The sequence below is a fragment of the Peromyscus eremicus genome, chromosome 19 (assembly GCF_949786415.1).
Source record: "Peromyscus eremicus chromosome 19, PerEre_H2_v1, whole genome shotgun sequence".
NCBI classification, from domain to species: Eukaryota; Metazoa; Chordata; class Mammalia; order Rodentia; family Cricetidae; genus Peromyscus; species Peromyscus eremicus.
Genome location: NC_081435.1, coordinates 15,357,328 through 15,383,250, shown reverse-complemented (window position 1 = coordinate 15,383,250; position 25,923 = coordinate 15,357,328). Strand labels below are relative to the sequence as shown.

At 49.0% G+C, this 25,923-nt stretch overlaps 1 protein-coding gene and 2 long non-coding RNA genes across 28 annotated transcripts in view; 1 reads left to right on the top strand and 2 right to left on the bottom strand.

Moving 5' to 3' along the window:
• Celf4 (CUGBP Elav-like family member 4) overlaps positions 1-25,923 on the top strand; it is a 285,725-nt gene that overhangs the window by 7,483 nt on the left and 252,319 nt on the right. The gene's annotated exons all lie outside the window — the stretch shown is intronic.
• On the bottom strand, positions 14,749-16,657 carry LOC131895795 (uncharacterized). The gene is made up of 3 exons (XR_009375274.1): positions 16,541-16,657; positions 15,521-15,601; positions 14,749-15,151 (listed from the first exon to the last, which is right to left on the bottom strand). It is a non-coding gene; the product is annotated as an uncharacterized LOC131895795 (long non-coding RNA).
• On the bottom strand, positions 24,230-25,860 carry LOC131895793 (uncharacterized). The gene is made up of 3 exons (XR_009375272.1): positions 25,744-25,860; positions 24,919-25,152; positions 24,230-24,343 (listed from the first exon to the last, which is right to left on the bottom strand). It is a non-coding gene; the product is annotated as an uncharacterized LOC131895793 (long non-coding RNA).

Below are 25,923 nucleotides of genomic sequence, written 5' to 3'. Positions count from 1 at the left end.
GTTTTCAGGATTATGCATTCATGGGGTTTCTCCCCTTCCACTTGATCCGAATTTGCCTTCTCTTATCCCTGTTGTATCTCCTCTCCAGCACGAGCTGATTGAGGCTCTAAAACAGCAATTCCCAGCAGCTCAGCTCAAGAGCAGATCCTGTGTGGCATCTGCAAGAATAAATAAGTGGGTGCCCTCATGGAGAAAGACATAGTCCTAGTTCTGTGGATACCAAAAATAGTGATCAAACTCAGGAAGAAAAAATTGATAATGAGCTGGCTTGCAACAAGAGTTTAATTGAGAGCAACTTTGGAAGGCTGGCTCTGGACAGCCTGCATAAACTGACTGCGATGATACTTTATTGCGCTACACCCTGCTTTAATTAATTATCACCTTTGTTAAGAGAGGCCACAGATCAAAGGTTTCTATACACTTAACAGATCTCACTACCACCTCACCCATGCATTAGGCTGCCCTACCACCTGCTAGTGAGGTCAGCAAGCTCCTCTCTCTCTCTCTCTCTCTCTCTCTCTCTCTCTCTCTCTCTCTCTCTCTCTCTCTCTCTGTGTGTGTGTGTGTGTGTGTGTGTGTGTGTGTGTGTGAGACTGTTGATTTCCTCCTCTTTTTTATGAAAAAAAAAAAAAACCGTTCTCTGCACGGTTGTCCGTCCTAGGATAGGAAGTGTGATTGGTGATGTTGGCTGAGGGCTTGGGGCTGTCTTTCCACGTTGTTTCTAAAATTACACAACTAAGATTCATTTCACCTATGAATCTATGTGGTAGAAAAATAGAAGTCACAGAAACAGAGATACTGGAGGAGGTGTGTGTGTGTGTGTGTGTGTGTGTGTGTGTGTGTGTGTGGTGTGTGTAAGGACATGTACAAGCCATGGTACACCACCATATAAATATTACAGGATCAATACCTTTCCCATCCTCTGCCCACACCTCTTAACTTCCCCCTCCCATCTCTTGAGCACCTATGCCTCTGCCATATTTCACACTGAGAAGTGTGCACAGCTGAAGCGTGTGTAGATGGTGCTGTATCAAACCATGTTGTTTAGATCCAGTTATGGAGGCCGGGGGCCCAGTGAAGGACAGCCTCAGCATAGGGTGGATGATACCTGGAGAAACCACTGCTCAGGATATAACAGGAACCTCACTCTCCAGTGTCCTGCAGACCTACAAACTCAAGGGTGACTTAGCTGAAATCAGCCCTTGGTGTTGTTCTGAGCAGATTTGAATGCCATACGTGGCTGTTTATTCATTCTTCTAATTTAACGATGCAGTCACACCTAATTAATCCATGTCTGGTTTATTCCTATGCTGTATCTGAACATCCAGAGGATTTCTCTAACTAACCAGCTTCTTTGCACAGGGACAAGTGAAGGGGGACCCCTACAAGGGGGTATTTTGCGATGGGACCACTGTAGAGCCAGCTGGTAAAGACATGAGCTCTGACACCTCCCTATCCATGCAGGTAGGCCTGACAGTAGGTCCAGAGACATACAGGAGTGAAGTCTGGGCACCTAGGCACACATGCATACACATACACCCAAATCATGCCTTCAACACAGAACTCCAGCACCCATTCCCTTCCAGAAGGCAGAAGGCTGGACCACGGCGTAGAGTCAGCAAGGTCTGCTAGCCTGCCAAGCATTCTTCTGACCGGGGAATTGGTGCAGAGGATTGAGAGGCTGAGCTGAGTCAGCCTCCCTGTTTCTGTCCTTAAGAAAGTAGAGCCAGATGAATTATTATGGCCTGTTCACAGATAAAGAAACCAAGTCAGGAGCTGGAGAAATGGCTCAGCCGTTAAAGGGTAGGCTCACAACCAAAAGTGTAAGAAACCAAGTCAGGGAGGAAGCATTCTGCTCAAGTCCAGCTTGTAAAATGGCCTTCGATGTAACTTTCAGTGGCTGGTTCTGGCCATGCAGATCTCAATGAGTACCATCTCTCACCTGGCAGGGAAATTAAGAGAATGAGGCATCAACCTAATAATATCCTTATAAAGTCAAATCTTCTCTCTCAAGTCCTAGGAGACAAGAGGCATCCAAAGATCAAACACGACATCACAGTGTATTTGTAGGGACTGTCTGATTCTGCTACCTCCCTATAATGCTCTAATTGACTATTTGATCAGCTCTAAAAGGGCTTGTGTTCAACACACACACACACACACACACACACACACACACACACACACGAATCTCAAGCATATGTACACAGATGTCTTCTTGCAAATAATATCCATCCTACCCTCCCCATCTTATCCAATGTAGGTGGATTCTCACAGGTGCTTGAAATAGAACACACACATTGAAGAGTGTGTATTCCCTTCCTGTAACGGGCTTATCAATACCTTTTAAAGAAATGTGACAGCCAGCTCAGAGTGATTCAGTTGTGTGGACAAAGGTTAGCATATAGATATCCATTATTAATAATATCAATATCATGGTTGACCAATATAACCAGAAACAGTATCATGCTGCTGCTGATGGGGGAGACCAGGAGGACTCCACAACAAAAGCAGGAAATTACTCCCATGTAAAATTAATCATATTGACTTGTTCTAAGAATATCCAGGGAGGTGATGATGTTGACAGCGCTTGTGTGGTGGGAGAGGAGACCTTGCTTCCAGAGGCTTCATAAACTCCTGGGATGAGCCCAGAGGGGATGGAGGCATCCCTGGGTAACTGTTAAGAACACTCCCTCTTCTGGCCTCTGCTTTCCAGCAGGGTGAAGTAGAGGAGAAATGTCCTCTGGACAGGAAAAGGAAGAAATTAGATCCCCTAACCTTTATTGTCCAACATATCCATGTCTTTCTATCAAGTCAATACTTGGCTTGACTTGGTCTCACCGGATGAGGCAGGAGGAACACCCTTGTTCCTCCTGCATACGTGTGTGAAGTGGTCTATCTCCAAGGAAGAAGGGTGAGTTGGAGCAGTGTCCCCAGTTGACAGAGTAGAGAACTGGGCCCTGGAGATGCCAGGGTGCACATCTGAGCTTGGAGGTGTCCTGGAGGAAAATTGTTTGGATCAGTCTCCCGGTTGTATTCTTGGGACCAGAGGCTCAGGCATTTTCTGTATGCATTGATCGTGGTGACATGAGAATGTTGGAATCTGGAAAGCTAGCTCCCACTGAGGCTCACCTCTACTTCCAGCAAGAGATGGAAGAAAAGGTCAGGGCTTCCTTCACCTTAGCATTCCTTTGGAGTTTGCCCAAAGAAGCCCTGGTTCATCCTTGTGGTCCTTGGATGCCCTACAAGTGTTTACAGGAAGGAGAGGAGAGAAACTCCATGTTGTTCCACCAGTAAAAACTTAAAAGACTCATGTGCTCACTCCTTTTTTTTCTATTCTCAAAGTGAACAAGACTGCTTGGAGGGAGCCTGCCTTCACACCCAGGCCTGTGGCAGAACCAAGATAATGGAGAGAGATCCTGGGAGGAGCAGGGACATGCCTGAGGTTGGGAAGGAAGGCAAGATGCAGCTCTCACCGTCTCTAGTTGGGTGGGGAGAGGGGTGTATCTTGAAGAAGGTACTTCCGCTCAGTTCCCAGCAGACCAGTCCCATCAGATCCCAAACGTATTTGCTCCCCACACATAGGAAGCCGCCAAGTGGCATGTTGTTCTACACCCCATTTAGCAGAGGGTCTCAGTACCCATATTAACTACTGCAGCTCCCTCCATAGCGTTCATCAACCAGCCTTCCAGCTAAGCACCACTCAGGTCTTAGAACTTGAGTCTGGCTCCCAAAGTCGTCTCAAAAAGTGAGAGAGAAAGGTGGGTCCTGGTCCCAGAGTTTAGTCCTCCCCAGACATGCCCCGGTCCCCTCCTCAGCCAGAAGTCAAAGGTGTGAGCAGCTTCAGAGAGAGCAGCAGCAGGCATCAAAGCCTGACCTCCGCCTTAGACCCTCTGCGGCAGAGTGGGGAGGAGTGCCCAAACTGTGGAGGAGGTCTCATCTCCTCTGGCTGTCGCCTGCCCTCTGACGGTGAGAAAAAGAATTCACACACCTCTGATAGCCCCTCGCAATTGAGCGACCTTCCACAATCCAGTCACCCAGGAACTACTAATGACCCCACTGCCAAGGCAGCTCCCACACCGTTAAGGGTGAGGGCTGGATCTCCCTTTGGGGGGGGGGGGTGGGTGACAGGATCCAGGGTCACTTTCCTCTCTTGGCACATCAGGTCTGTGTCTGAGGCACCAACTGAACAAGGGCACACAAAATAACCAGAAAATATATCATTTCTCAACTTATGTGAGCTTTGGTTCGTTTCAAAGCTAAACAAGAATAGTCTGTTTTAGTACAGTACTGATTCTTAATCCCATATGATAAGGAGGTCCCTTTCATTGGAGGAAGAACCAAAATCTTGTCTGTACTTAGGGCCTGACATGGTTTGACTCCAAACTGCCACCATCATCCTTGACTTCTGCAAAGCAATGTCCAAACAGTCCCAGTGGAGGCTCACATCAGCCCAGCACATCTTGTGTTCAAGTCTGAATCCAGAAAGGATGGGTTAGGGATTGATTTACATACCCACCAGCCACCAGATTCCCAGCAGCACCGGAAGTCTGGCTCACTGGAGCTGCAGAGGCACTGGGCGAGAGATCTGCCTCTGGCTTGTGGTCAAGGCTTTAGTTTCTTTTCTGATCTTAAGTAACTAATGATCCTTTTATTGAAAAAGTAAGAATTTGCTCAGTACTGTCACCTTTACTGCTGCAGTAAGCTAACCATTTCATTTATTTCAGAGTTGATTCCACCAAAATTCTGTTGGGCAAGCTTGGAAATCCCCTGGAATAAGGAATGGGGAGGAGGGTGAAGCTGGACCAGGGCAACTGAGCTGGCCCCCTAGGGAGGGGGAGCAGTAGGTGAATGGATTGTGTCTCCATTAGGGAAAGGTGCGTGCTTAGTCTGAGAAATAACTACTGGGTGGATGGGTAGTGACGTACTCTGGGCAGGGACTGTTCTTCCAAATGGCCGGCCATCCCTACACCCAGCCAGTCCAGGGACCCTCAGTGAATCAAATGAGATGCTAGGCCAAGCAGACAGGCTGTACCCCCAGGACTGGAGCCAGACTACCTCTCCTATGGGAGTGACACCCTGTCCTCATGCTTCCTCCCTGGCCTTGGCTTGTTTCTCTTTTAGTTTCTCAAGTTTCTCCGCCAAACATTAACTTCTATTGTTCTGACCTTGTCTCAGCTGAGCCAGTGATTTAGGAGGACTGGTCACAGCAGAGGCCAGACAACCAGGAGGAGAGTGGTCCCTAGATCAGCAGGGAGCAGGAAGAGTGTCACAGATGCAACTACAATGTCCCTCGGGTGTCCTGACCCTTCCCACACTCACCTCCACAACTCCACAGCATACACAGACAGCTTCTAAAAAAAAAAGTGGGAGCGGGGAGATGCCTTTGGGGAGGTATGACCTGGTCCACCACTGGGAAGTCCCTGGGTCTGATGGGATGACACAAACCATTCTGGGTGAGGCACACGTTCACATCAAGACAGTTTCTCTGAATGTCATGACCTGATCTCAGAAGACGGGGACCCATGCTCACCACCACAAAAATAACTATGAGTATATTAATGGTTACTCCACAAACATAAAGCCTCCCAAAGAAAATGCCTTGGATAAGAAACTCTCAATATGAGGTCTCAGGTAGGGGAATTAGGGGTGGTACCAGATCCCCAGGTCTAGAGGGACAGCAAAAGACCGAAGGCAGCAAATGGCAAGAAGGCAGAGCAGGAGACCGCGCAGCTGACAGGTCAGAGCATTCTGTCTTGTTCCGTTCTGTTTGGGTTGGGTTGGGTTTGTCCCACTGCGATGAAGTCTCATTCTCAGGCCGATGGACAAAGGAATTTCTCATTTTGAATAAATCTGGACCCTTCATCAGCCTGGCTCAGGGAAGGTGGGGCAAGGATAGGTGGGTGGGGTACAGGTGCTTCAGGGAAGTCAGGGACACACGCAGAACCTGCCAGGACTGTCCTCACTCTTTACCTGCTCTGGGGCTGCAGCGTCCTTCAGTCGTCCCAGCTGCAACCCGCTTGGGCTAAGAAATTACTCATGGAATATTTAAACTATGCCCATGCTCCCCATAACCAACTCAGGCATCTAGCTTGCCAACAAAGGATGACTTTTTCTGGCCACAGAGGGGTTCTGGGACTAGAATCTTCCTGCCCCCTCCACCCTTCCCCTCTGCGTACTCCCTGGTGCAGGAGTAGCTGGACAGCAGCCAGGCAGTGAGAATTAAGCCAGGGGACAGTTTCCTGGGGTGACACTGGCCTTGCAGCTGGAAAAACCTTTACAGATGCCAGGATGTACTGCTCTCAGTGTGAGCAGCACATCTGTGCAGGGATGCCAGGGGCCCCCAGGCAGCAGTGAGGGGCCTCTCCCTTCTTATCAAGAGAAGGCAGGTTCAGCACAGAGAAGAGACAAGAACCTTCAGTTTCAGCTTCTTAGAGGAGAGAAAGCCCCTTCTCGCAGACCTTGTGTTTGACTCCCAGGAGTTTTCAGCAGAGACCAGAGCTGGGCTTCTCCTAAAACTCCTGCGTTAGTCCTAACTCCAAGATCTCAGACGTACTAGGGGGCTTTCAGTTCGTGGCAGGGACACGGAAGTTACCAACCATATTCACCCAGTACGTTCCCAGTTCCTGGTCACTCTGCCCTCTCCACATGGGCCCCACCCATTTTCCAAACCTCAAGCCCCAGGTTCCCAAACCAGGGCCCTCAAGCAATGGTCACCAACCCAAAGTGACCTTCTTTTCCTGCCCTTTCTGAGTCCAGCCTCTTTTTGATCTGACAAATCAGTCTGGGCAGAAGTGCCCCGGGCGGCTAATGGACATTAATGTGTGACCGTCATCATGACACGTACCTCCTAACAGGCCTTTCGGAGCCCGAGCCATAAGAGAAGACCTATCTATATCCACACAGATCACACCAGAGGGAATCCAGACACTGCCAAGTAGAGAGGTCCCTAAGTAACATGGGCTTACCTGACTCCAAACCATAAAGTACACAGGGAGTCATGCCTGCCACGCCACGACAACAGAGAGACCCAGGCCTATCATTCCAGTCTCCCAGCAGGGCCAGCAGCCATGCCAAAGGTTTAAAGTATTAAACGCTGGTGGCAAACTGAAACCAGTGTCGGACTTGCAACACCAAATCCCTCCAAGAGAGAAGCTCTTCCGGGGAAGTTTCTGGAACAGCCAGCTATCCTGGGTGCTGGGGATGGGGTTTCTTTGTTTCATGCCCTCCCCTTCAGGACAGCAAAGAGGGAGAAAGAGGGACCATGGTGGATAAGGCTCGTGACTTTCCTCCTCTGTTCTGTTATTCATTTCCTCTGATTTTTATCTAATCTCTCTCTGATTGTCCTGGTGAAACTTAATAGACAAAGTGAATTTTTATTACATCATCAATATAATCGCCAGCTAATCAGCAGACACAGGGCCCACCGCAAGCCCTATAGCTCCTCATCGGGCTTCATAAATAGAAGGAGTAATCACTGACAAGCCCAGCTCCTCTACCTCCTCCCGAGGCAGCCCTCTTTCTCCTGCACCCCTCGGCCAGATCCTGCCAGGGTATTCTGTCTTTCCCTGCACCTCCCTCCCCTCCACCCAGTGGGCCACACGGCTGGTCAGTGGTGACATCTCCCCAGGGCTTGTGCTTAGAATGTCAAAAATGCCTACTGCGGAGTGATTTTAATTACACTTTTCAGTGAATTGGGGAACAGGACATGTCATAAAATATTAGATAATCCTGTGAGTTGCAGAACATACCATAAACTACATCATATGCCGCATTAAGTCCTGTGTTCACTGTACACATACAGCCTATACGCAAAAGTCTTTTTGTCATTTAAAGTCACACCATCTTACATGCTGTGTCGTAGATGTCCTTATGTGTTTTGTTATATTATCATATACCTTCTGTTTATATAGCGTTTTTGCCATGCAAAATGCTTTCCCGTATCTTACTTCATTTTAGCTCTGTTGTACCTATTGTACCAATTGTACCTATTTTGTAAAGAAAAAAATGAAAAATGAATGGTGAAGGAAAAATTACAACCTGGTCTAATGTTGCCAGAATGAACAGATCAGCATGGGCTTGGGATGTGTGCTGGTGAGACAGGATTGGGGCTCTGGGTAAAGCAGAGGCAGTGGCAGGCTGCTGAACCATCATGCAGGCTCCTGGGGCTTAGCCTGCATGGCAGCCCCTGGCTTGCAGAGCACCCATCATACACTGATCAAGCGCTCCGTGACAAAGCTGCTCTGTGTTAAACGTGGAAACGAGTCTACCCTTTTCCAAGGTGCTTTGGTAGAAAAGGCTGTGATCTCTCTGCCTTCCATCAGGGACAGTCCATACTGTTCTGCTGCAGTTTGTGTTTTGGAAAACTAGCACACATCATACAGGGTCAGATCCTGTAAATAAGCTATGTGATGAGGCTAACGAGTCTGTCTTGGTGTCCACAACTCCAGCCGGCTGTCTGGGTGAAAGGAAACTGCTTTCTGCAGATGGTCAGAACCATCTCTCAGAGTGGCCACCTTTTATAAGAGTTGCTCCTCTGATTCCATACAGAGGGTCCAATTCACAGCCAGTTGTGTCGGGTGTTTATGTCCATCATCCTTCTAGTCAGGCTGTACAGCCAGTGATGGGTGTCTTTGGCCTCAGGGGGCCTCTGGGAGTGTAAGAGCCTGGTACCCTGGACATTGCCCGCTGCAGGGGGAACCAGTGTACCAAAAACACTCTACTCACACATCTGTTTCCTGCGAATGACTTTGTCCAAGAACCTTTCCATTCACTCCAAAACTCAATTTCTCCTCCCTTACAGTGAACCTGCTCAGCTCACCTTTTAGGGTCATGGGATTAGATTAAGATGGGCACACATAGTGTGAACAGTTAAATGTCTAGACTCATCCATACAAATTACAGGCCAGAACCCCCAGCAGAACACCAGATGGCTCTGACTGTCCTTCTCAGGGTACAAAAGACAGAGGAAGCACTGAGAGTCACAGGTAGACAGGAAACAAGGTCGATAGTGAACCTACTATGTGGCACACACAGCCTCTCGCCTGTATTATCTCATCAAGTCCTCATGTCAAAAGTGGCAGAAATGTCACTGTGTCCCTTTGAGTGCAAAGAAAATGAGATCTCTGATAACAGCGGCTCAGCCTAGCTTCACACACCCAATTCTTCTGTGTTCTCAAGCTACCACATTTCCTCTTACAGAAGTCAGAGGTCATCACCATCACCCACATCTGCAGATGAGAGAATAGGAACCCTGCAATGTACCAGCTAGTGCCAGTCCCTGCCATCTCAGGTGGAGGAGCTGAAGATGCAGACTCATGCATATTTCCGGGTGCACAGAGATAGCACACACAGACACAGATGCCTGGAGATACACTGCACACAGCAGTACACAATCATACAGGTTAATTCACAAATACACACACACACACACACACACACACACACACCACCCTTATAGGAACATTCATTCAAATATCCAAAGACTGAAGCACATATGCATGGTCACACACACACACACACACACACACACACACACACACACACACGGAGATGCTCCTATAGACACACTGACACATGAAGAAACATATATAGAAATACACACAGAGACCTGGATACACACACACACAAAACTATCTCTAATAACAAAGCTTAATTAATCAAAAGCACACCACACACACACACACACACACACACACACACACACACACACACACCTGAAGGTCTTAACTTGTTAGGTGAAACAAAGCCAGCTCTTTTGGAGAAGCGATGAAAATAGCATAGTATAGAGTCAAAACAGGCACAAGGGGGGCCCTCGGTTCCCTTCTAGCCCAGGCTGGAGGGCAAACGTCCTCTCCCTGTGCAGCCTAGGAGCACCCTCAAGCCTGAGACCACGGAATCAACAAACGCCCAGAAGGCCTTTGCTGAGAGCACTCCCTGTGCGTCGTTCTGACTGAGTCAGTCTTTGCATCTAGGGCAGGTTTATGCTCATCTGGCCAATATCAAAGGAAGGTGCTGGAGAGACTGAGGGCAGGACCCAAGGGCCACACAGCCCTGTGGGCTGAGCCTGAGCAGCTTCTCAGCTCTGTAAAGTAAGGCACTCTAGCAGAAGCGGTGGCAGCTGAGGAGAGAGGAGAAGGGGATCCCCAGGCAGAGACTGTCCTGGAAACCATCACGGACTGCCACCTGCTGTGGCTCAGAGCCAGAGAGATGGTCCTTTGCTCACCCAGTCTTCTGTGAGCATCCAAGGGTGCTCTCAACCTGTGGGGCTCCCGTTGGTCTGTAGGAACATAACTGGTAGATAAAGTGACTCTGCTCAGCTTTAGGGAGAGAATACTCACTGGGGTACACAGTGGTGAAGGTGCTTATCTGGAAATACAACTGTTGGAGTTTCCTTTAAAATAAATGTCTGAGGATCGTGGAGTGAGTCCACCTGGGTCTCTCCACCTGTTGGCTTCCCAGGCCGTGCACAGCCTGACTGAATGGCACATCCTTGAGCCCTTCGTTGGACTTGATATGCATTGAGTTGTTGCTGGGAACAACACATACGATCCATTCTTCTGTGCAGACATACTCTATAAGGGGCTACAAGAGTGAAGTGTGGTGGAAGGCACCTCTGGGCACTAGGCTAGAGGACACTGTGACAAGTCTTCCAGGGCATCCTATGTGCAGGCTTTGCATCAACTCTGGTCTTGTGTATAGCATGCACACCATGTACACTGGCCCAATATGGAGAAGAGATGAGTTTTCTGTGCTGACTCAGAAGAGAAAAAGATATGGAGAACTTTCGCTGTTCCTCCGAGATGCCAAAGCTCCCCTCTCCTGGGAAAGCCCCCATCCACTCTCTTCCAGATCTAGGACTACGCACATCTCATGCCAAGACCACCCCAGTACCCAGCCTGAGTATCTTGGGCAGGGCTCCAAGATCCGGAACCCTTCACTATGACTGCAGTAAGAAGTGTGTGTGTGTGTGTGTGTGTGTGTGTGTGTGTGTGTGTGTGTGTGCACAAATGCCTACATGGAGAGTGCAGTGTGTGTGCATAACAGTGCATGCCTCCTCCATATGTGTACATGCCAGTCTCAGCCTGTGAGACCCAGGCAAGGAGATGTGTGGACATGTGCGCTCATACGTGCTGAGTTTATGCAGGGTGTGTGGGCTGTGACGGCTCAGCTGGGCCAATTTTTTAGTGACAGATTGTGTGTACGTCTATGACTACAGTTTCTACCAAGTGCATGGAAAAAACAGAAAAGATGAGTCCAACTCCCTGGGTGGGCACTCCTGCAGCTCTGCAAACGTGTGTGAGCATGGGTGTCTCTGGACGGAGCATGAGGAGGACTATGGTAGAAAAGAGCAGTGGAAAGAGCAAACCGACAGTCAGAAAGTGTCCTCCTGACAGAGACCTTGCTGCTATCCTCGATGCCCAGCTGACGTGTGTGTGTGTGTGTGTGTGTGTGTGTGTGTGTGTATGTGTGTGTGTGTTTGAAAGACAGAGACAGAAGGGCATCTACAATGAGGAGAGAGCCCCCCCCATCTGGGTTGAGCAGATGGCACTCAGACCAGATTAGGGATGCCAGAGGCTGTGCTTGGAAACAGCATATCCTGAGAGGACAATGCCCAGGAGAGGCAGGGTAAAGCCCGGGGAGTACCCTCACACCAACTGCATCTCTGCTCTGCTCACATGGGCATCTTACACAGATTCAGTGCCCAATTCAAGCTACAGGTGTCACACCCCTTTGCCTCTCTCCTAAGTCCCTGGAGGCTGACTCCAGTTGCTGGGAATCAACAAAGATCTAGTTGCAGATCACCTCTGGAGCAAGCATACCCTCATTGCTCCCCAGGGTCCTACCTACCCATAAGTCTTGGAATCTCAAACACACATTGGTGGCTACAGCGTGCATTCATTTAGAGACCTGACCATTCTAGCCCCTGGGTATGCCCCTCTCCTCACATCTCAGCTTTCTCGTGGGCTCCACAGCTAGGTGCAGCCTGTTTGACTCCTACAGCTGGAAGGTCCCACCTTCCCCAACATCCCTAGGAGGCTGCAGCACAATTTCCTGGGAGTCTGGTAGAAATGAAGGCCCTGACCTCCACCCCCAACCTCTCAATTCCCTGCAGATGGGGATAGGGATCTGCAGTTGAATAACAACCCCAAGGAGGGAGATCCTCTCACATGATCCATGGAGCTGTGGCTCATCTCCTAGGCTAAGTTGTCAGAACGCTGTGGCTTTCTCCTACCTTTAAGTGTAACACCTCCCAACACCACACAATTCTACCTTCTTCCCCAGAGATACAACCTGCCACATCTCCATCTACCTGCACACCAGAACTCATTCCTCAGGCCATTGCCATAGACATCATAGGGGCATGTCTGCTCCCTGTAGGATGGGCTCCTGCACTTAGACACAAATACACACATGTGCTTTCACATGCACAACTGTACCCTGAGATAAATCACTGAGTTTCTTGGTTTGCAGGGGTGAAGCTATGTGTCCCAGTCCTGTGGAGTTCCTCCCCTGCTCCACATCTAGCAGGGCTTTCCAGGGCTTCCTAGACCCAGATGACTTGGGGTAGAAGGTTCAAGGGTAGCAAGGGTCAATAAGTTAGGCAGTATTTACAGTGTTCAAGCCCAACTGCTGCTGCTGCAGGGACAACTGTGTGGCTGCTTGAGCCAGCCTCAGTTTCCCCCTCTAGCCAGTGGGAAACCTTCGCTGCCTAAAGGAACGTATTATGAGTAGGACGTGCTGTAATCTAGGTAGAAGGTCTGGCACGGTGCCTGGGACATGGTCAGCCTGCAATCATTGCAGCTACAGAACAAACGGAAAAGAAGAGCAGTCAAGAGCGTTCACAGACAGGCGCCCCTGGCCTCACTGATGGCCTTCTCCCCTCTCCTGGCCCTTCCCGGGACATTAATTGTTCCCCAGCCTGGTTCACTCTCAACCTTTCCTTTCCACTCAAAACAAAATTAGCTGCACCGAATAAGATCCAGAGTGCCCTCCCAGGCGCCTCTCACTATTGCAGTCTCCACAACCTCCTTCAGTCCCTGGAGTCTGAATTTTGCAGCCCAAGGCCTCAGACCCCCCTATACATCCCAGCCCAGGCAGGCTCCACTGTGCATGCTTATTGCATCTGCCTCTCCTGAACCCGGGACCTTTCCACAGCAAGCCAGCACTGTGGCACCACGAACTCAACAGAGCTCCCCTGGACCCTAGCTGGGCCTGTCTCATGTGGCAGCTCCTTTGATGATCTGGAGAGACAGGAAAATCCGGGTGCTTTTTAGCATTACATTGGTTTGCAAGCCATCCTCTGCTGTGAACAGTGCATGTCATAGAAAGAGTAAAGAAGATGGGGTGGCTGAAGGAAAAGAGTAAGACCAATGTTCATAGTTCCACGGAAGTTAACCACTGTGAATGTTTGCTGACATCCTTAGCCTGTCCAGGACAAAAGCCTCCTCCAGCTCGGGATGGCATCTTGCTTACTTGTGGGATCCTTAGCCTGGGATACACACTGTTGGGGAAGTAGCTGGAATAGCAGCAAGTCTGGAAGGCTCAGGACTCCTGGTGAGTGAGCACTCAGAAAAGAGACCCCCAAACCTGTGTTAACCCTGCCTGTCCCACTGCACTGGGATACCTGGTGACTCTCACAGGGCCTCTTTGTGAAGGACAAAAGTGAAGAAGGTAGCAACGAGGGAGGTGAGTCAGGTGCCTGGGCTGGGGAGTTTGGGGACCACTTTGAGTCCATCACCAGCTTCTCTAGGTCTTGACAATTTCACCTGGAAACAGAATGCAGGATCCCAGAGAACCCGTCACTCTCTAACCCCACCAGGTAAGGTTCCCGCTGGCTCAGAGTCCAGGATGCAGCCATTCAGAACCGTGGAAGATGCAGATGGGGTTGACCATGGGCTGGCTTGGGACCACAGTTAAACTGGGAACAGGTGGAAAAGCTGAGTCCATACAGGACTGTGGGTTTGTGATCAGTGCTTGGCTAGAAAGGAAATAAGCCTGATACTCAGACAGCTGTGGGGCACTACATGAAGTCCACAGTGGACTTCACGTTGGTGAGCTGCAGGATGGCCATGAACCAATGGTTTTTATTCTACAAGTGTTGAGCTCCTCCTAACCTGTAAGTCAGGAATAACACCGACTCTGTGAGTTATGATGGCAATTAAATGAGAATATGCAGAAACATCTAGAACAGTCCTGTGTAATGGTAATAATCATAGCAATAATAATAAGAGAAGAACTGTTAGCGTGTATTTATCAGTCGACCTGCCGGCACAATGCAAGCATTCCAAAACACTGTCTCATTTCATACTTCCTGTTTTCCTAGGGGAAGTGTCCATTTCTGTTTTATGGCAGGGAAACATAGGCATGGAGAGTTTGAGCAACTTCTCAGGGTACAGCCAAGACACGAAGCTATGCTTCAGAGAGTTGTGGGCTTGGTAAAGAATGCCGGTGCCTGGTGTGGTTAAGTCCCTTCATCTGTGGATGAAGGGAGGAGTCTTCCAAGCTGGGCTTCAGCCTCCATGCTCATGACACTCCGATGGAAGAGCAGAGCAGCAAGCTCCCGAAGTTCAGTGGAGGCACAGTGAGCACTCAATAATGAGTGTTTATTTATTGCTTCTGTTTACAGCTCTATTCCCAAAGTGAATTGTTTGTTTAAGCAAGGAGCATTTACCTTTATTACAGTCATTGGTAAATAAAATTATATTTGCATTTCCACAAATATGAATGAGTTTAATTAGTCTTGCAGTTCGTACACAGGAGCCAGTCCAGGAATCACATTCAGAAGCTCACACGTCTACCCTAGGCAAAAAGCCTTCTCAGAAGAGCACCGTCAGGATTCAACCATTCATCCATTCATTCATTCATTCATTCCCAGTTATTGACCATCTGCTTCAGGCCAGGCATGGCTCTATCGACTGGAGAAACTACAATGACCAAGGAAGATGGGTCCCTGGCTCTCACACACCTACACTCGCACGAGGGAAGTCAGATAATAAATTAAGACTAAAAATAAAACACCTGTTCATAAGTGCTGAGCTGAGAATTAAAACCTACAGATGAGGTGCAGCTTGACTGAGGCTACTATGTTCTGGGTGACTAGGAGAGAGGCCTCCTGAGAAGCTCACAGGAAGTCGAGATCCAGACCAGCCTAAAAAGACAGAAAAGCACTACACGTAGGTGACCAAAAGGTGCAAAGGCCTTGAAGCGGTAAAGGCCTTCAGGTGTTCTAGGGGCAGAGAAGGACAAGGGTGCCAGGGGTGGTATCCTGGGGTAGTGGGGAGTCTGAGGTAGAGGACAGCTCACAAAGACAGGCTGTGATAGGCCTGGGGGGTCGAGGGAGCTTTAGCCATGGATTGTAATCTACCAATAAAAACCATGTTCTAAACACGCCCCAGATATCTCCCCAGCTGCTGTATGGAACCGGAATACCCAGAAGACAGCAGACACAGGTCCGGAGCAGCCCCGGTAGTGATGTCAGAGTTGAGATTAGCATGGGCAAAGAGTGTTCAAGGCATACCTGGGTGAGGAGGTGTTGTGGAAGTGGAGGTCCTGATGAAATGGAGAAGCAAGGACAATCTGACCGGCTCAGTGGCGAATGCTGTTTAAACAAGAAATGCATTTGGGGTGGGGAGGTGATCAAAATTCTGCTTTGGTGGTGCCAAGATGGGGAAGCCTGTAGCAAACTTAGGTAGAGGCTGGTGAAGGCCCTGAGCTCAGGGTAAAAACATCCCAGGTACCATGGTTTTAAAGTCATTTAAAACTGAACGAGTTAAACAAGGCTTCCTTGCAACAATTGTTGTTCTTACTTGGTACGCGCGCTGAACATCTGTTAGGTCGCGGGCTGTATGTACAGTGTACACTGTGAAGTCACACACGGGAATGCTGGGCCCTGATTGCTCCACCTCCCGGCAAAGCCCTCCCTGCAGGTGAACTTATGCCCCATTCAGACCCTCAGTCACTGGCAAAGTCCACACGCACCATTGCGTCCTTCCAACGCTCCCCCGAAATCTCGCACGCCGTAGCTTCATTCACACCAACTTTTGCTGGGCCTCTCCTGCTGCCCTCCCCTGGGGTGCCAGCTTCCCATGATGCCAGGACTGAGTTCCACCCAGGAGGCGGAGCTACTGTCCAGGGGTGAGTCAGCCGATTCTCAGTGGAGATGTAGGTCGCTCAGCTCCCGCCTCCCTTCCCTGATGCCCTGGCTTCCCTGCCCAGTGACCTATGTCCCTGTCACCCACATGCCCCTGCCTCACTTTCAATGGCCCCCTGAAGCCTGGTCTTATCATAATGTTTCCCTTGGGAACTTCTGTTTGACCCCAGAACCACTACCAAATTTTCTAAGGAGAACTGCTGGCTCTTTCTCTTTTAGCATAGAAGAAAAACAATAATAATAAAATCAACGTGGCCAGAAAGAAGTTGATGATGTTAAATACACGTTAAAAATGCATCTGCCAGAGGCAATGTGTGGCCCCAGGCTTTCAGGAGCACTAGCATCCCATCTAGATCTTGCTGGCTGCAGGCAAGTGAGAGTCCCTACCAGGAACTGTACCCCAAACTGCTCTTCCCAGACACAGAATCCAAAGCATCCCTCTGATCACCATCAGGGATACATGGATGAGAACCCAGTGTCAAAAGGGAGGTCTTCAGAAAGCCAGGTCCTGGGAAGAAAGAACAAAATGGCATAGAGAGAGGGTGACTCATGTTGACATGTATTCACAATCATTTATTGTTTGCGTGCAAACATCCCAGCCTGTGATTCCCACAGGACCTCATGTGCTTTGTCCAGTTTTGAGATAGCCTCCAGGACCTGACCCATCCTGTCGCCAGGACATGTGGCTGTGTCTGTTTGTTTAAACCAAATTTACTGGTATGTGATTAAAAATCCAGTCCCCTCCCCATCTCGTTAGCTGTCTTTGCAGTGCTGTGTGATCGAAAGTATCTAAGAATGTCCTGGACTTCCTAGCAAGCTGAGTCTCTCTAAACCCACTAGTGGGCTGAAAGCCTGAGTGGAAGGTGCACTTAACATCACCCCCCCGCCACCCCGGCTCAGCAACATGGCTCTGGAGAGTGTGGTGGTGTTGGCTCAGGACTGCGGGCTGACGGGGAGTGTGACATGATGCACTGTGCCTGAGAAAAGAGCAACGTGAGAAGGGTAGCTTGTGTGTGTTGTCATTTATTGTATGCCTGTGTGTGTTATATGCATGTGTATTGTACAGGCACATCGCACACAAGTACACAGAGCCAGAGGTCAATGTCCAGTGTTATCCTTCAATCACTGTGTGCTAAACCTGGAGTTCACCAATTTGGCTATACTGGTGGTCAGCAAGCCTCCCGGGTTCCTCCTGTTTCTGTGTTTCAGGCACACTCCTGTGTGTTCCTGGCTTTTGTGGTGGTTCTGGGGTCGAATTTGTATGCTCATGCTTGTATAACTGACTGAGTCATCTCCCCAGCCACCTCAAAGGACAATTTCTACGGACCGTGTTTGGCCTTTGCACTACTATATAGTAGAAATATACTAAATGGAACATGTTAAACAGTGTCTTCCTGTGACCAGCAGCCTTGCCTTCATGATACAGTACTGTTCTAGGACATGGGGGAGGAGCTGAGTGTTGTGCCTGCATGTACTGATGAGTGCACATGGAAACCAGCATGAGGGGACCTCCCGGGGGTATGCTGCACATGCATGTGTTTAGACTGATCTGCATGTATGTGTTTTGGCTTCGTCCTCTAGCTCAAGCCTCCTATCTCCGGTTTTGTGAACCCAGGCTCCAGAATCCAAGCGACTGGGTTCAAATGTTCACCCTCCCACTTTCTAGCTGTGTGGCTTGAGGCAAGGACTCAACATCTCTGTGCCTTGGCTTCTTCTTCATAAAGTGAAGATAGCAATGGAGCCGCTGGCCAGATTATTAGGAACATTACATGAGATGATACGTGCGAAGCTCTCAGCACACGCTGAGCTATTAATAAATGTGAGCTGTTAGCATAGTCTCCAGGAGTGTTTGCTGTACCAAGGCAGCCTTAAAGAGTGGAAATGAGAGGAGAGCATGGAAAGCAGTTATAAGACATGGAGGTGACTTCAGTGAAGACCTTATCAGTCAAGAGCCCAGGACACCAGTGGCCCTGGGTAGACAACCTGGGGCAGAGACCATCATCAGGACCATGAGAGTAAGGTAATTCCAGGAAGGAACTCAACCATAGCCACAGCATCCAGATTGTCCTGCCCAAAGAGGAAGAAGGACCATGTGTGTAACTGCTCCGTATATCAAAATTGCTTTCCATGTGAAACTCCTGCTCCCATACACTTTGCCCTTGAGGATCTCAAACCCCTCCTGGGAAATGAGAGTAACCCCAAAGCAACAGTTAGAATGCAAAGATCCAGGTCAGCGATATAACTCAGCAGGTGAAACACTTGACCCACAAGCCTGATAGCCTGAGTCACATAAAAATGGAGTGAAAGAAGCAAGTCCACAGAGTAGACCTCTGACCTCCACATTTGAACCACAGAACACATGCATCCCACACATATCATACACATCAATAATAATAATAATAATTTGAAAGAAAGAAAATACCCAGAAAGAAAGAAGAGAGAGAGAGAGAGAAAGAAAGAAAGAAAGAAAGAAAGAAAGAAAGAAAGAAAGAAAGAAAGAAAGAGGCTCTGCATAGGGGGGCTCCTGGGGGAGCTCTTATCTGAGGTAGCCATCAGAATACAAAGAAGCATTTGTAGTCTGACGCTATTCTGACCCCCCTACTCACAGCCTATGCTGGGCATACATCTTGAATGTAGAGATCATGCACACAGAATATTTGAAATGGGCCTGAAGGATGCATGGATCTGTTTGGCTTTATTGTAGTTTTTTGTTTTCTTTCTTTGTTTGTTTGTTTGTTTGTTTGTTTTTGTTTATGTCTTTATTCTGTAGCCCAAAGTGGCATGAAACTCAATATGTCATCCAGAGCGATCTCAAATGTGTGGCAATCCCCCTGCCTCATCCCCTAGAGTGCGAGGATCATAGGCATGTACCACATCACTCAGTTCTAGGACTGATGATATTTTACAAATAACAAAATGGAGTCTAGCACGTTGGATGGCTTGTCCAGAACTACACAGCTAGTCGCAACCACAGCCATCCCAAGCACGAAAAGATAGAAACTAAGAAGACATGCATCCTTATGCAAATGCTCAATGGCTGGCCTCTGAAGGGATCTACAGTGCAGTAACCTGACAGACCCTTCCACCTCAGGAGGTCTAGTTGACCTCAGAAGGTCCCACCCAATGCCTGCTGCAGGCTGCCTGTGTTTCCAGATGTGGCCAGCAGAGGGCACCAGGACTACTGTGCAGCTGGGCCAGACGCTTGGCCACCTAAAATTCCACATGCCCAGTGCAAACCACGGACACTCTTACCTAGTATGCATGAGGCCCTGGACTCTATACCCAGTTCTGGAAAAGAAAAAGGTCTCCTCCAAGAAAATCGTGTGCCTGGTGTGAAGGTAGAGAGTGGTGACTGCCTGTGGGACACCTCTAGGGTGTATTTAAACTCCTGGGACCCCCGTGGAATAGGATACAACCCTCCTACAGTTGTAGCTACAAGTTAGGTGCACAGGACAATCACAAACATTCAGTCCCCATGCCCCCTCTCAGATGTGTGGCAGATGAGTGTGGCTTTGAATAGAGATCCCTCGGGGGATCCATCCCTGGAATAAAAGGCACAATGCCATCTAAGAAGTCTAGGCCTTCTGTAACCCAAAGTGAAATTTTCCAGACTCCGATAGTTTGGTCTGAATTTAGTTTTTCCTTTTGTGTCTCTGAGGACCTGCAATTTTTTTTCAGGTTGGGTGGTAACAGTTTGGAGATTAAAATGACAGTGGTTACGTGGTAATGTCAATCGAAAAGGAGACTGGGTGTGGAAGGTAGATGAGAGGGATTCCAGAATGGTGTCAAGGGGACAAGGCTAAGGTTGGAGGGTAAGGAACATCATCAAGACCTGCGGTGGGACATGCCAATGATGGCGTCACCAGGTTCCGTCTCTCCTCAGCATTCTGTGTGTGGATCTTGTGAAAGCAGTAGCCATGCGCCCAGTCAGAGTAAGTTGTTTCCTCTCTTTCCCTGGCAGACCATGGCTCCTGCTGGTGGTGAGGGTCACCTGCATCTCTACCAGGCTTTGTGTGCAGGAATGTGTACGAAGCCACAGTCAGCCCGCAGCCTCCTCTGCATCTGTGGAATCTGTGACTTTAGGGAGTAGAGGTGACGGCCATTGCCAGAGATGGGAGGGGCCAGCAACAGACAGTGCCAGGACTTGCCTAGGAGGGGTCAGGGCCACGGTTTCTTTCTGTCTCTACCATTAACTCACAACACTATATCTAGTGAACAAGAACCTCCCAATACCCTCTCTCTGCCTGTGTGCAATGCAAGCCACAGGCTTGGCCTTGCCCACCTCACATGGGTGTTGTGGTGCTCGCATTGGACAAAATCCTGGAGAAAAGGCGTGCCCAGCACAGGTGCCCCTGGCAGACCTGCAGCTGGGAACGCGTACTTAGCCCGGAACTGGGAAAATGGCTGCTGCTCCATCAGCTGCCTTTGGAAGGGATAGCAAAGACAGGAAAGCACAAAGCGAGGTTCCAGGGAAGAGAGAATTCACGTTTACCCAGCTTCAACCCATCCTCATGTCTGTCCTCAGAGCTTCCAAGAGGCCACTGGGCCTCCCCGACACCACACCAGCCCATACACTCCTCAGTTTTCCCTGGGGAAGCCTGTTTGCCACTCTACTCCTCCCAACACCCCTCCAGGGAATATTCTCCCGCCTCCCCCATTGCCACAAACAGCTGCGATTCAGAGAGTTATTTCCAAGGAAACCAAAAAAAAAAAAAAAAAAATCCCAGCATCAGGGTAAATTTCAACCGCAAAACAGTGGCTCCAGAGGCACAAGCCCCAGTGTGCAGCTTTGGGCTCCATCCCCAAGGGACAGATGCAGACAGGACCTATGTGCAGCGGTAGGGACAGGGAGGGGCTCTGGATGGTTCCCCAAAGTGGAAATTAAAGTTCTTGATCACATTTGTTGTCTAGCCACAGGGCCCTTGCAACTACAGGGAGGGAGGGAGGGAGGGAGGGAGGGAGGGAGGGAGAGAGAGAGAGAGAGAGAGAGAGAGAGAGAGAGAGAGAGAGAGAGAGAGAGAGGCAGTCAGCAAGAACATTTTTACCATGGGGTGATCCTGCTCTCCCCCGTGCATGGCCACTCTGGATACTGCATGAGAGCATGACTTCTGTGAGTGCCCTTCTCCTGGGAGCCGCCCCACCACCCAGAAGTACTCGGGGCTGGTTCAGATTGCACACTCTGGACCTGGTTGCTTGCTGCTTCCCTGGAGCTTACAGTGCCTAATTCTGCTCTCGGATAACACCCGTGTGTATATTAGCTCTGGGCGGCCCCATCTACACGCACGGTAGTATACACCACACTGGGTGATGGGACCCGCTCCTCACATCCAGACCATCACTGTCCTGAATATAACAAGCTGGTTGCAAACCAGACCCAGGATCTCACTTTGTACACTTGCCAGTTGTGCTGGGACAGGGAATCAGTTGGGAAGTCTGTCCTTGCAGCCCCCAGGCAGACAGGAAAGACAGACTTCCAAATCTATTCTGGGTGGTGGTGTCAGTCTTATTCTAATTCTGAATTGACAGACAAGAAAAACGGCTAACAGATGCAAGAAAGCCCAACAGGCATGTACTACTCTCCTCGTCCTTTATTAATATCAGGAGCTGCTTTTGTCTGCCCCACATTACTCAGGGAGGCTATTCTAATTCGAGAACCATCCCTTTAGAGGCTTTCAGCTTAGTGTACCTCACGGGAGGACTTGTGTACAGGAAGGCAGGCTACCCCTTCCAGGCCACAAACAGCATCCCCAGGATGAGCAGGATGAGCAGGGCGACTGTGTAGACAGCTCAAGTACCTTGAGTCCCTTGAGGCCAGAAAGCACTGCACAGCCCCACATCGTCCAGGCTGCAGCCTTGGCACTGTAAACACCCAGCTTCCTGGCCTCGTGAGGCACGTCACTGTTCTCAAAGGCTGTAACCGTCCGCCACATAGGGCAGACTGGGCGGTGACTCACGTTGTTCACACTCAGTTCTCTGCCTCCCCTTCCCTCTCTTCTCATCTGGCCCTGGAGATGTATTTTGCAACCTCTAAATGATCTGTTTATTCTATGTGTTGGAATATAGTTATCTGAATATTAATTATGGCGGCTTTAGTGAGGTTCAATGGCTGAATGCAGGAACGGAGAATTCCTCCTTCGTGTTCAGCCACCTGCTTTGATTTCTCTGTTTATCTGCTTGACTGAGCTGAAATCAGTTTCTGTAAGTGAAAGTCGGCTGCTTGAGGCAGATGTTAATACTCAGAAATAGTTTACAGGATGCTATTAGCATAAGTAGCAAGAGGCTAACAAACAGAGAGAGGTGCTCAGGGCTTGTGTTGGGATGATGACAGGGACCCGAGCAGCAGTAGCTAACACTATGAGCAGGCTTGAGCCCTTCCCAGAGGAAGAAGGGCCACCACAGCCTGAGTGCTGGGCACCTTCTGTAGGAGCCGGCTCTGCCCTCCCCATCCCAGCACCCTGGTATACAGCCGGCTGGGGCTGATGATTAATGGCAGCAAGGACTGTAACCAAATTGTAGTGCCATTAGCACCAAGTCACGACTGACAACTAGATACATCATCTCTGAGGTTTCTATCCAGCTAACTAATTTAACTATGTGGATACGGGAAATGTCGCACTGATGCCATAAGGCAAATATTGCCAATATCCTGGAACTGCTCAGGAGCACAGGAGAGGTGAGGAATCTGGTTGGGTCCTGCAGTCAGGGTCAGACCTGTATTCTCCGGAATAACTCTACATATACCCCCAATAAGCCAGGACCCAGTAAAAACCGACTCCTGACTCTTGACCCTCTCATGTAGACGACAGGTTTCCTTTAGGCTCAAGAAGGACAGTCAGGATCAATGCCTCGTCCCCACCCTGAAATCCTCTGCAGCTCCCCACTCTCTCCAGGAGAGGGACTTGCTGGCGAGAGGATGCGATACAGGTGTGCCTGACTCCTCACAAAGCTGTGCCAAAAATAGTGGATGCAAATTGTTATTATCTTCTTTTTATCATCTCTTTTCTTACAATGGATTCTATCTGAAACGTGCTATGTTTGCTCATCAGAAGAGCCTTGTAAGGAATCCTTTTAGAACCGACATATCCTTCTGCTGTGTGAATGGTTGCCCTTTAACTCATCTGGTTTATGAGCTTGGCGAGGGAGGGTCCCCCACAGGGCTGTCGTTTTTTTTTTTTTTGTTTGTTTGTTTGTTTGTTTGTTTTTAAGCCAGTCTCTGTATTCTCTGGTGATTTGTTCTCCATGTAAGCAAATCCTCTATTCAGGTCCTCTATTCTCTGACTACTGAATGGGCTTGAGGCCGCTAAGAGATGCAGATGCTGACTCCATGGCAGAAGCCCTCAATTCCCAAACTTCTCAGATGCCTTGCTGGGTAGCTTCTGTAGCGATCAGCAAATCTGGTCCTTTATCTGGGGTAACCAACTCTTATCCCAGGAACGGAGGATAAGCTCCTGGCATAATGTCGGAAAGCAGACATTTAGGGAAACATAAGGCAAGCCAGTGATGGGAAAGAGATGATCCTACATTTGGTTCCTGCCGAAGCAAACACATAGCTCACTTTGAATGCAGCCCTGCACCTGACGGAAGTGGCAGGGCGTGGCATCTGGACCCACATAGCCAGCTTGCTGGAAAGCTCTCGTTCTAGAAGTATCCACCCACACCAGTAAACTCAGAAGACAGGAATGGCAACAACCCAGGTCATTCTGGGAAATCTAACTTCCGTGAGTAATGTCCAGATAATGAAGATGGGAAGCAAGACTGGCACTGAGCACTTCTGGACCCTCTTGCTAGAGAGCAGTCACTGAGCTAGTGATTCTCAACCTGTGAGTCACAACCCCTTGGGGGGGGGGGGGCGTTGAACAACCCTTTCATGGGGGTTGCATATCTGATATGCACCACATCGGATATTTACATTACAATTCATAACAGTAGCAAAATTACAGTTATGAAATGGCAACAAAAAAATAGTTTTGTGGCTGAGGGTCACCACAACGTGAGGAACTATATTAAAGAGCACCAGCATTAGGAGGGTTGAAAACCACCGCTGTAAACAGATAGTGTTAGGTCATTGATAGTTACTAAACAGATGAACACACACTTGAGTGCAGGGCATGTTCTCTTCTGCAGTTCTGTCTTCTCTCGTGTGACATTTGTCGCCGCCTCGTGAGTGTGATGGGTCTGAGATTATTATTCCTGCGAGCAAACGAGCCAAGTTTGGATAGGGGAAAGCAAAAGGACTATTGTTTGATTCATTTTTGTCAGAAAATTAACACCATGCCACTTGAATTTTTATTTTAACTCTCTGCCTTATTTTCCAGAAAAATAAGACGTCAGACTGCTAATTCATGTACTCTAACCCAGTCATCTCCAGTGCGTGGAGGCATTCGTTTTCCATTTTGCCCTAAAGAATCTTCCTCTTAGATGCCTATCCTAGGGCTGACTGTGTAGGTCAATCCCCACCACTGCATAACTCTAGATGTGATGGTGCATACTTGAAACCCCAATATTCCCAGAGATAGAGGCAGGAAGAGTGGAAATTCAAGGTCATCTTCAGCTACATAGTGAGTTTGGGAATAGCCTGGGCTACTAGAAATGCTATCTTGAAACAAAAAAAAATCTGTTTTACAATCAAAATTCAAGCATAGTAGGTACAGTCTCCCCAAAAGATAACACAGATCCCTCTGTACATCATTCCATAAATCCTGGCAGGAGTCACAGAGGTGGCTAAGAGCCTGTCCCTGGCTTCAAAACACCAAGCACAAAGGTACATTTTCCAACAGGACACACATCTAAAGGTGGGCATCCTTCGATCTTGACTTCGATGAATGGATATGATTATGAAACACAGAGATCAGCAGAGGCACTCTCCACAAGGAGAAAGGTTGAGTAATGGTAGAAAGGTGTTGAGAAGCAACGCAGGGATTCCATGGCCTAGCACAGCAAGGGAGACACCAGCACAGGCCTTCAAGCTGACTTCATGCAACTCCAGGCTGTTTAGCGGGCTGTAGACAATAGGCACGGTGAAGGGGTGCTGCCTGCAAAAGACCCTGCCTGAGACTTCCCAGGAGCAACCTATCCTGTAAAGGAACTAGGGAAGGGCACTCCTGACTGGATGGGCCTCTGTGCTAACTAACGGCATGGCTCCTTTCACACACAGCTGCACCCTACCCCTAAACCCACATGGAACAGCCTCTCCACCCTTGGCTCAGGGGATCCCTGTCCCCATGAATGAAGCCCTCCACCCCGAAACTTCTCACCTCCGAAGATTTCTGGTCCCCACCCAGCCCACTCTAAATCCTCTACTTCCTTAAAGGTTTTGCTTAAGACAAACTGCTCTTATTAAATAAATAATTGATTCCCTTCCCCATTTTTTATTAATCAAAGGCTAATCAGAGCTGCAGATCGGCATGCGGCACCCAGTGTTAGCCATACCGACTGGATATAATTTTTGCTAAAAGCAGAGAGGTGCTATTTTTGCTTTTCCCATGCAGCCTCATCAAGGGGACATGTGCAATTTTCACTAGGAAGTATTGAGAGAGGACTGGAGTCTGGGGACTCCAGGACGGCAAACTCAGCCGACAGTCCGTACTTACCAGGGACCCTGAAGCTCTGGTAAAAGGGAGGTTGAAGTCTCACCTCCTATATTGCAGAACATCCTGATTGGAGAGAATCTGAAAAAGAAGGCTTCCAAACAGAGGCCAGGATAGAGAGAGGACCCTGCCCCGTCAGGAGAGCTGGGGCTCTCCCAACTCACTGTGTCACCCTGTTCTGCC